The following is an 8,619-nucleotide window of genomic DNA, read 5'->3' as shown; positions in this document are numbered from 1 at the left end:
ATTACCTCAAAACGCCGCAGTTTCATTCATCAATCATGGGAAAGCTAATTGGCCCAGTTACAGAAAGTTCACTAATCACCGCTTCACAGATCTGCCAAATCCTTCTGAAGTTCGTGTAGCAGAAAGGACGTTCCGTGACATGATCACTGCAGCAGCCGCTTGCAATATATCTGCTGGTAGAATAACCGAAGTGAGACCAAATTTCACAGCAAAGGCGACGAAATTAGTAAATCAGCATGATGAGCTTCGTCGTGCCAACCCCAGTGACTCCAGAGTCAGGAAGCTTACACTGGAAATTAAAAGGTTGGTCAGTGAGCATAAGCGGAACAAGCGGCTAAATCATTTAAGGAATTGCATTGGATCCGGAATAAGTGAATTGTGGCCAACGGTTATGTTACTCTCGATCCCTGGAAAAAGGAAGGATGCGCAGCCATCTAGTCGAATAGGTGACTGCTCCACACGGAGACCGTTGGTCCATTGTGTTCATCCTGTGTGGGCTATTGATGAAGATTCAGGGTGTTGATGTAGTTTTATGAGATGAGGATGATAGGGTAGAGGTGATGAGATGATGGTGAGTGTAGGAGATGTTGAGTTGATGGTGCAGCACAGATAGGATGGAGATGTAGAGCGTGATGACAAGGTATAGATGAGAGTGTCTGGAAGATAGAACCTCAGTCACATTTGGCGACGTTACGCTGAGTGATCCGAAGATGTGCGCAGTTTGTCGAGCACCCCGGGAGTGACAGGGCGAAAAGAAGAGTACTACGACGTAGTAGATCTATTCCTGCCGAAAATGAACCACCACAATTTACAAAGGATGATGTTGCGAGTGTCATCAGGAACGTAAAATCATCCCAAGCGTTGTTGCCTGATGGAATATCCAGAGTAATGGTGAAACAGCTGAATGAGCCGGGAGTCGAGTATCGCACTAAAGTTGTCAACCTGCCGCTAGCCAACCACATCGTTCCCGAAGTCTGGAAAATGGGCAGGGTGGTCCCGCAACTGAAGCCAGGCAAGAATGTCAGCAAATGTGAAACCTACAGGCCTATTTCGCTTTTGTCACAAAGACCCTTGAGGCCTTAGTTCTCCTCAGCGTCAGAAATAGCTATCCAGTTGCCAATCATCAACATGGGTTCCGTATGCAGCACGGCAACACTATTAAACGTTTTAGCTGAGGACTGAAATAAATCAAGCTGTGCGATAGGAAAGTGTTTGTGGCGCTCCACTTATCAAAAGCCGTTTATACTCTCAAGCACTCCATGCTGTTTGAGGACATTGAGCGCACTACTTTGAGATGGTAACGTATGCGGATGCTTGTACGATCTTGGCGTCAGGTACTTTCCCTGACTCTCCTATTTGACTGATCTTACCACATTTTCCCAAGCAATGCAAATACCCGCTACTAAATCTACGGCCACGCTGTTCACCACATAGACTGCAGAGCTTAGCATTAAGTCGAATGTCATGGTCGATAGCAGCAGAATTCCGAGGACTATGGAAGAATATTGAAATTTATCAGAATTCCGGCCTGAGAACTCCCACTAGGTGCCTCATCATGTCTTCAGTGGACCATCTGATTGATATCTTTAACGCCTGGAATAATTCTGGCTTCGTACGCGTTGATTATAATTGACCAACCAGATCTCAATTCTGGCGGAATGTGTTACATGACCTGTTGTAGGGGAGTCATTTTTACATGGGCACCGACTAGCTTTGTCGACTCTCTGGGTGTGGTCCCAACCCATAAACCCCTACTCCTGACATGCAGCAATCATTTAATGAAGACTACACAACATATACACTTAACTAATACAAGATGCATCACCTCCTACAGTACCCCCAACTGTTGACCCATATATCGCCCGCCCAACCATGATCACTACCTCCTTTTTTTTCACTTAGCGACCCCACGTCCCGCCCACATCACATCACTTACCTCGCCCTTTTGTCCCCTTCCAAAATCTTTAACACATCATCATTTTATATCCTTACACAAAAAAGATCAAATCATATTTATATGTTTTTAAAAAAAAATCCTAATGCTAACATATATTTAAACACTAATACTAACGATAACAAGTCTCACAGTAATCATTATAAATCTTTCTAAATAATATAAATTTTGTTTATGATAAAAGGAATTATAATAAAGAAATTAAAAATTATTGTTTATATGTTTTTAATTATCCAGATTAGGAAATTTTAAACTTAACGCCTATTGGCCCTATGAAAAAAAATAATATATTTCTTTAAAAATCAACGGCTATCTGCCGAATTAACTATAAAACGAAAGGTCTGTTGACCACAAACATATACCCACTGGGGTTTATTTTTGCCACTTTTTTAATGGACATCGACACATACGCATTAAATTAACACTCGCAAAGCGATATTATGACTCCACAATGATAGTGGTTATACCATATTTAAAACCTCAAATTTTCAAACCCACCCTAGTATCCTCAACAAAAGAGCTCTTTTACTAAGAAATTTGATGGGGAAAAACTATAAAATATTTCCAAAAGTTAAGCTTTGAGAATGATAAAAAAAATATTAAACATGCAATAAACAAATCTTATTTCTAAACAATAATAAATAAAATAGGTCAATAAAAATACTATGAATAATATGAAATAACATGCAAAAGTTAAAATAGGTTATAGTCAATAAAATATCTTCATAAAAAAAAGGTCGCGTTTGCAATTACTGGATTTTCTCCTTTCCCCGTATCTAAATTGTCATTTCCAAGCTTTTCACGTCTTCTTCTAATCATTCGGTCGAAAATGTTCAGTATCACGGGATATTAGCATTGGTTAAATGGTTAAGATATTCTCGCTTGGAAACATCAATATTTCATTATAAGTAGTTTTTGGTTTCGAAGCACTGTGCCATAAATATATGGTATGTGGAATCTATGCAGTGTCTTCAGTTAATGGCAAATCTTTGTGGCGTTGAACTGGGAGATTTGTGCTGATCTTGACCGCGACTCATAGATGGCGGTCTGCAGAGATATTTTTGCATATAGGGAAATACAAATTTCCTACCTTATTAATAGTGGGGTGATGTCCGGGATGGTTTAGTTTCCTCGGTTTCCAACAGATACCACTATGTGTCGGTAACACAGTTTACAGACAATTTGGCCGGCCTAACAAAATTTATCAAAATTAAATATCTTGCTTTTTCTTAATAATTTTCTGATTTTTCCATTACCTTTTATCTTTTGCCGATTTTCTTATCACATTGAAGATTCAGACTATGTCACCAAGGCTCTCTCGCACAAAATACACTCCGTTCACTACCTAATTTTAAATATTTTATTAACACTTTCTTATAACACTATACTTGTTGTGAAAGTTATTAACTACCTTTTTTAACTGCTATTAATGCTCCTTTTATAGTTTTTTTTTCTTATTCTGTTTTATTTAACTTTTCACACAGAAAATAAACTTCGCTAGGCAATTAAAAGGTTCCCAGCAAAATAAATTGGAAGTAGTGCAATGTGGACTAGTTCTGTCACGGCATGTTTTGATGCAGTTCAACTGGAGTCGTGAAAAAGGCACTCCAGTCCTCACATTTTAACCGCATTTGGATGCAATCCAAAGAATCACATCCACTTGTCACATTTTAACAACATCCGGATGCAGTTCAACGGAGTCGTGAAAAAGGCACTCCAATTCCTCACAATTTAACAGCATCCGGATGCAGTCCAAACGGAGTCGTGAAAAAGGCACTCCGTTCGCTACATTTTATTAGCAGTTGTTAGAGATCCCTATATGTACATAAACCAGATTGTACATCTCTACAGGCAGCGGCTTTCATTTTCCAAAAAGAGATAAGCGTGTTAACATGTCCAAACATTTGTTAATACAAACTAAATAATATTTAATTTGTGAACATTTTTCCGGCAACTCACCAGAAGAAAATTTCCGAATGGGGTGCTGTTGGAGTACGTGTCGAAATCTTAACTGGTGATGGGAAGACAACCCATTTAGCAAATGAAGCAAAAACAGTTCAGCTTGGAACAAATGCAAGCGAAGGAAACACGCATATTTTCGATTGAATTCAATGGAGAATTTTCATAATTTGTGTTAATGTAATAAAGTTGTTAATATTTTTGTTTTGCACAAATAATAAATGCATTTTATTTGTTCTGGCATATTTTGTAATGGCTTGCACAATTTCCGCAGAATGCCTGTATCAAAACACGTGCTTTGGACTGCCTCCTATTCTACCCCAAAGGGTTAGTTAAAATGCAATGCCAAAGGGTCAGTTAAAATGCAGTGCCAGAGGGTCAGTTAAAATGCAGTGCAAAAGGGTTAGTTAAAATGCAATGCCAAAGGGTCAGTTAAAATGCAGTGCCAAAGGGTTAGTTAAAATGCAGTGCTTTGGAGTGCATCTTTCAGTAGTCACGCTCTTGTAAAAATCATCAGTGAAAATGCATAATTTGATGCACATCCAGATCACTTGTACATATCATTTAACTGCATCTTTGGAGGCAAACATTTTGCTGGGTTATTTTGTTCAACGCCACTTTTAGAAACTAATAACCTCTCTTTAAATGCTACTCCCTTTTATAAACTCTTTTGTGCGCAAACGTAGACTTCCACTAAACGACATTTTGCAGACAGACATCATTTAAACACCATTTATCCTTCTCTAAATTAGTATAAAGGGGTCCCTTTCTATAGCCATTTTAGAGTTCGGTTTCACTCAAAAAAGTGAGAACATAATTTTCTTCAAAAGTGCTATTTAAGAGAACACAGCTCTGTACCGATAACACCGTACCCTACTATTAGTTAATTTCATGGTTGGCAACGCTAGTCCCTATCGTGTTATTAGTCTCCTGTGCATATCACCTATTTGACAGCCCGTCAGCTGATCTTTAGTTTTTGTTTGTCTCCACACATTTGTATCGTTCCGGGTTTTTTCTTTTTATTAAGTACAATTAATTAAACTTTACTAATCTATTTCTTTTTCTTTCTTTACAGGTATTATCCATGTGACGGCGAACTTCCCATGCAACATCGGTAAGCTCACATATCCTTCCTCGGAATAATATGTGGATTTATCGATAGAGTATGGAATCTCGTGCATTCCGTCACATGGACAATTTTTGCTGGAAATTCGACAAAGCAAAAGTCCTGGCATAGCATACCCAGGCATTATGGGTGTATAACAAATAACTTCGCCAACACCCCAACGATTTCCTCGAAATCAAACATTTGCCACCACGACTATGTGTGCAAATGCAAACAAATTTTTGCCACCCCTAACACTAACAACACTAACATGGCATGGCTAACCTGCAACGTAGTAAAGGTTACCCCTAGCAAGTGCCTCATTAGAAAAATACTAACCCATTCACTAATAATTAGCTATCCCTAGCTCCTCCATCTCTACCGGCAATCGGGGGCTAGGGATCTTTTAAATTTTTGACGTGGTTTAGAGACCGCCACGAAGGCAAAAAAGGTCTCCTCTACGGTACCCCCACGCAAAATTTTTTTTTGCTGTCCAGGGCTGGACTTTGCATTTAAAGGGCCTCGCAACAAAACTCCACCACTGGCCAATGTATGCCGGCAGTGGTGGTGTGCGATGGGCCTAGTGAATCATGCGGAATGTATTGTGACTAATATCCAACGTGGGGAATTCTCACGCCCTGAGATGAGCCGGGCAATACAATCAGGGAAGTATTTTATTGTATTTCGTCATAAGTTCAGATACTTGGTGAATTGTGCCTTTCATTGTAGGTGTTGGGCATTAGGATATGCTTTGTCACTGACGATTCGAACCTTTACCCCTACGACTGAGGATGGGATTCACTCGGACCGTGGGTTCGGTAAGTTTTTGCTTAAAAGCATGTTTTCTCAAGAACGGGTGGTGTATATTTAGGAATCAGGTAGAATTAGAAAAGTGTATATCAGGAGCAGTATATAATTAGGACGAGGGTATAATTAGGAAAGGAATAATTAAGAAAGGTGTATAATCAGGAGTAGTGTATAATTAGGAAACGAATAATTAAAAAAGGTGTATAATCAGGAGTAGTGTATAATTAGGAAAGGAATAATTAAAAAAAAGGTGTATAATCAGGAGTAGTGTATAATTAGGGATGGTATATAAATTGGACATTCACGAACATTCAAATATCAGGTACTTGATTTATCACAGGTACTAAATCAAAATATTGCACTATTATACTAAACCTAAACACTATTAGGACAACACAAACATACATGCTTAGTTCTAATAGTATCACAGGTTCAATACAATATTGCACATTAGGATTTAATATCCTTTACATGATAAATCCCTATGGGATGTCCTTTAAGATCCTCTAGTTCATACATATTTGCCCCTACCGGTCTTACAATCCGACATTTAAGAAATTTCTTACAAAATTTTGCGTTAATATGCTTCGCAAAGTCAGATTGAACAATGTTCCGACGATATACTTCCTGACCGGGTCTGAATTTTACTACTCGGGCCCTCCTGTTATATCTATCCGCGCTTCTTCCATAAGCTTTATGGAGGTTTTCTTTTACTTTCTCTCTGATCATCTCTAGTTTTTCATGCCTCTGGAGGTCTTTCAACTCATGGTCTGTCATAGTCATTAGCTTCCGCGCCAGATTATAGTCAGTTCCACTGGTAAACATGTGGAACCCGAATAATGCAAAGAATGGCGTCATTCCTGTTGCGGAATGTATAGAATTACGTAACGCACATTCAATTTCATTTAAATAGAGGTCCCAGTCCCTGTGATCCTCCTCTAGGTATGTCCTTATAGCGGTGATCACGGACTGATTCACACGCTCAGAGGCGTTGGACTGGGGGGAGTAGAAGGCAGTCCTTAAATGGGTAACTTTGTATGAATCGATCATGGATTGAAAAGTTTTTGACACAAATTGGGCCCCGTTGTCACTATGAATAACTTCGGGGACCCCAAATTTGTGGAATATTTCTTCTATCATAAACTGGACAACATTTGCCGCCGTAGCCTCCTTCATGGCCTTCAAAAATGTAAATTTTGAGAAGTGATCGACAACAATGAAAATATAGGCATTCCCCTTTTTTGATCTGGGGTACTTCCCCAGAAAATCTACGTATAATTTCTGGAAAGGTCTGTCCGTAATCACTTCTTTCCCAATCTCAGGCATTAAATGTTGGTTGCTAGCTTTTGCTTCCTGACACTTTTGGCAATTTTTGACATATAGTCTCACCTGGCTGGTCATGTTTGGCCAATAGAAAAATCTTTTGATTCTTTCAAGCGTTTTGGTTATACCCCCATGACACGCTGTAAGGGACGTGTGTGCCTTTTCAATTATCTCATGAGTGATGGCTGTTGGTAACCAAAGCTTCCACTGAAATTCATCACCGATTATCGGATTAGGAAGAATCTTCTTATAAACCATACCATTGTCTATCTTGAGATCAGGTAGTCTTTGGATATTCTCACTAATGTTCTTTACTAGATTTATAGACTCATCGCTCTCAAATTCAGTTGTCTCAAAGTCAAGAAATTCTTCCATATTTAGTTCATTTACTTCATTATCTATGGGAGCCCGAGACAACATATCGGCCACGACGTTTTCCGATCCCTTCCTATGTTGTATCTCGAAATTATAGGACTGTAATTGGAGAGTCCACCGTGCTAACCGACCGCTCAAGTCCTTTAAGGACATTAGCCATTTTAAGGATGCATGGTCGGTTATCACGGTGAAGGGCATCATTTCTACATACGGGCGGAATTTTCTAATAGCCATCACAGCCGCCAAGCACTCTTTCTCGGTCACGCTATAATTTCTTTGACACGAGTTGAGCTTCTGTGAATAGAAGGCTATAGGGTGTTCTTCCTGATTATCGCTTAACTGATATAAAACGGCCCCTATGCCATACTCAGAGGCATCACATTGTATGTAGAAATGCTTTGTAAAGTCTGGGTGCCGTAGCACGGGCGCTGAGGTAAGGGCCTTTTTGAGATTTTCGAATGCTTTGATGCCTTCTTCCTTAATCTCGAACTTTTTTGATTTTTTAAGACTGTCCGTCAGTGGAGCTGATATAGTTGCAAAATCCTTTATGAACCTGCGGTACCAGCCCGCGGTTCCTAGAAAACTTCTAACTTCACGTGGGTTTCTGGGCACTTTTATGTTTCTAATAGCTTTTATTTTATCTGGATCGGTTTTTAATTTCCCTTGGCCTATGATGAAACCTAAATACTTTAGTTCCTGAAAACAAAATTGGGATTTTTTCATTCCTATGGTCAAATTAGCTTTCTTAAGGCATATTGCCACTTCATTTAGGATTCGAAGATGTTCTTCGAATTCGCTGGATATTACTAAAAGATCATCAAGATAAATAAAAACGTGTTCTTTTAGGCGCTGAGGGATAACTTTGTCCATAAGTCGGCATAAGCGCTGCGCTGCGTTACAGAGCCCGAAAGGCATTACCCTAAACTGGTATAATGGCCTCCCGGGTACCGTAAACGCAGTACAGGCTTTACTTTCCTCATCTAGCTCGATTTGCCAGAAGGCATATTTTAAATCGACGCTACTTATGAAGTAAGTTTCGTCTATTCTGCTTAATATCCCATCAATATTTTGAAGTGGGTAAGCGTCTTTCACAGTT

The sequence above is a fragment of the Musca autumnalis genome, unplaced genomic scaffold (assembly GCF_047663935.1).
Source record: "Musca autumnalis isolate F117 unplaced genomic scaffold, ASM4766393v1 scaffold_2, whole genome shotgun sequence".
Taxonomy (NCBI): domain Eukaryota; kingdom Metazoa; phylum Arthropoda; class Insecta; order Diptera; family Muscidae; genus Musca; species Musca autumnalis.
This window is presented reverse-complemented; position numbering follows the sequence as displayed.